Source organism: Barbus barbus (genome assembly GCF_936440315.1).
Source record: "Barbus barbus genome assembly, chromosome: 24".
NCBI lineage: Eukaryota > Metazoa > Chordata > Actinopteri > Cypriniformes > Cyprinidae > Barbus > Barbus barbus.
The window spans coordinates 7,564,643-7,568,591 of NC_136752.1; positions in this window are offsets into that span (position 1 = coordinate 7,564,643).

Below are 3,949 nucleotides of genomic sequence, written 5' to 3' on the forward strand. Positions count from 1 at the left end.
TGTCAGAAGTGGGATTTGAACCCACGCCTCCATGTGGAGACCAGAAACCTCAACAACTGAGAAGTAGATAACACCTTGAGTCTGGCGCCTTAGACCGCTCGGCCATTCTGACATATGGACAACAGGATGTATAGACAATTCTAACATTGGCATTGATCAGAATCCAAAATCAACAATAGAAAACATAATGTTTACAGTGTGAACAATGCTTCCAATTATAAAAGCATCTATGTCAGAAGTGGGATTTTGTCCATTCTGACATATGGACAACAGGATGTATAGACAATTCTAACATTGGCATTGATCAGAATCCAAAATCAACAATAGAAAACATAATGTTTAAAGTGTCAACAATACTTCCAATTATAAAAGCATCTTTGTCAGAAGTGGGATTTGAACCCACGCCTCCATATGGAGACCAGAAACCTCAACAACTAAGAAGGAGATAACACCTTGAGTCTGGCGCCTTAGACCACTCGGCCATTCTGACAATAACACACTAGTTTGTAAAAAAATAAAAATAAATGATAAATGGAATTGGTCAGAGGGCAAAAGAAGGAATGTAAAATATAACATTGACTGTCTCAACAACGCTTCCAACTATAAAAGAGCTGCTGTCAGAAGTAGGATTGGAACCTACGCCTCCATGTGGAGACCAGAAACCTCATCAAGTGAGAAGAGAGAAAAGCCTTGAGTCTGGCAACTTAAACCACTCTGCCTATCATTGCCATTGGTGAGATGCCAAAATAAACAATAGAAAATATAATGTTTATAGTGTCAACAATGCTTCCAATTATAAAAGCATCTATGTCAGAAGTGGGATTTTGTCCATTCTGACATATGGACAACAGGATGTATAGACAATTCTAACATTGGCATTGGTCAGAATCCAAAATCAACAATAGAAAATATAATGTTTACAGTGTGAACAATGCTTCCAGTTATAAAAGCATCTATGTCAGAAGTGGGATTTTGTCCATTTTGACATATGGACAACAGGATGTATAGACAATTCTAACATTGGCATTGATCAGAATCCAAAATCAACAATAGAAAACATAATGTTTACAGTGTGAACAATGCTTCCAATTATAAAAGCATCTTTGTCAGAAGTGGGATTTGAACCCACGCCTCCATGTGGAGACCAGAAACCTCAACAACTGAGAAGTAGATAACACCTTGAGTCTGGCGCCTTAGACCGCTCAGCCATTCTGACATATGGACAGCAGGATGTATAGACAATTCTAACATTGGCATTGATCAGAATCCAAAATCAACAATAGAAAACATAATGTTTACAGTGTGAACAATGCTTCCAATTATAAAAGCATCTTTGTCAGAAGTGGGATTTGAACCCACGCCTCCATGTGGAGACCAGAAACCTCAACAACTGAGAAGGAGATAACACCTTGAGTCTGGCGCCTTAGACCGCTCGGCCATTCTGACATATGGACAGCAGGATGTATAGACAATTCTAACATTGGCATTGATCAGAATCCAAAATCAACAATAGAAAACATAATGTTTACAGTGTGAACAATGCTTCCAATTATAAAAGCATCTTTGTCAGAAGTGGGATTTGAACCCACGCCTCCATGTGGAGACCAGAAACCTCAACAACTGAGAAGGAGATAACACCTTGAGTCTGGCGCCTTAGACCGCTCGGCCATTCTGACATATGGACAACAGGATGTATAGACAATTCTAACATTGGCATTGATCAGAATCCAAAATCAACAATAGAAAACATAATGTTTACAGTGTGAACAATGCTTCCAATTATAAAAGCATCTATGTCAGAAGTGGGATTTTGTCCATTCTGACATATGGACAACAGGATGTATAGACAATTCTAACATTGGCATTGATCAGAATCCAAAATCAACAATAGAAAACATAATGTTTAAAGTGTCAACAATACTTCCAATTATAAAAGCATCTTTGTCAGAAGTGGGATTTGAACCCACGCCTCCATATGGAGACCAGAAACCTCAACAACTAAGAAGGAGATAACACCTTGAGTCTGGCGCCTTAGACCACTCGGCCATTCTGACAATAACACACTAGTTTGTAAAAAAATAAAAATAAATGATAAATGGAATTGGTCAGAGGGCAAAAGAAGGAATGTAAAATATAACATTGACTGTCTCAACAACGCTTCCAACTATAAAAGAGCTGCTGTCAGAAGTAGGATTGGAACCTACGCCTCCATGTGGAGACCAGAAACCTCATCAAGTGAGAAGAGAGAAAAGCCTTGAGTCTGGCAACTTAAACCACTCTGCCTATCATTGCCATTGGTGAGATGCCAAAATAAACAATAGAAAATATAATGTTTACAGTGTGAACAATGCTTCCAGTTATAAAAGCATCTATGTCAGAAGTGGGATTTTGTCCATTTTGACATATGGACAACAGGATGTATAGACAATTCTAACATTGGCATTGATCAGAATCCAAAATCAACAATAGAAAACATAATGTTTACAGTGTGAACAATGCTTCCAATTATAAAAGCATCTTTGTCAGAAGTGGGATTTGACCCCACGCCTCCATGTGGAGACCAGAAACCTCAACAACTGAGAAGTAGATAACACCTTGAGTCTGGCGCCTTAGACCGCTCGGCCATTCTGACATATGGACAGCAGGATGTATAGACAATTCTAACATTGGCATTGGTCAGATGCCAAAATCAACAATAGAAAGCATAATGTTTACAGTGTGAACAATGCTTCCAATTATAAAAGCATCTATGTCAGAAGTGGGATTTTGTCCATTCTGACATATGGACAACAGGATGTATAGACAATTCTAACATTGGCATTGATCAGAATCCAAAATCAACAATAGAAAACATAATGTTTACAGTGTCAACAATGCTTCCAATTATAAAAGCATCTTTGTCAGAAGTGGGATTTGAACCCACGCCTCCATGTGGAGAACATTAGAACATTGACTGTCTCAACAACGCTTCCAACTTTAAAAGAGCTGCTGTCAGAAGTAGGATTGGAACCTACGCCTCCATGTGGAGACCAGAAACCTCATCAAGTGAGAAGAGAGAAAAGCCTTGAGTCTGGCAACTTAAACCACTCTGCCTATCATTGCCATTGGTGAGATGCCAAAATAAACAATAGAAAATATAATGTTTATAGTGTCAACAATGCTTCCAATTATAAAAGCATCTATGTCAGAAGTGGGATTTTGTCCATTCTGACATATGGACAACAGGATGTATAGACAATTCTAACATTGGCATTGGTCAGATGCCAAAATCAACAATAGAAAACATAATGTTTACAGTGTGAACAATGCTTCCAATTATAAAAGCATCTTTGTCAGAAGTGGGATTTGAACCCACGCCTCCATGTGGAGACCAGAAACCTCAACAACTGAGAAGGAGACAACACCTTGAGTCTGGCGCCTTAGACCGCTCGGCCATTCTGACATATGGACAACAGGATGTATAGACAATTCTAACATTGGCATTGATCAGAATCCAAAATCAACAATAGAAAACATAATGTTTACATAATGTTGATCAGAATCCAAAATCAACAATAGAAAACATAATGTTTACAGTGTGAACAATGCTTCCAATTATAAAAGCATCTTTGTCAGAAGTGGGATTTGACCCCACGCCTCCATGTGGAGACCAGAAACCTCAACAACTGAGAAGTAGATAACACCTTGAGTCTGGCGCCTTAGACCGCTCGGCCATTCTGACATATGGACAGCAGGATGTATAGACAATTCTAACATTGGCATTGGTCAGATGCCAAAATCAACAATAGAAAGCATAATGTTTACAGTGTGAACAATGCTTCCAATTATAAAAGCATCTATGTCAGAAGTGGGATTTTGTCCATTCTGACATATGGACAACAGGATGTATAGACAATTCTAACATTGGCATTGATCAGAATCCAAAATCAACAATAGAAAACATAATGTT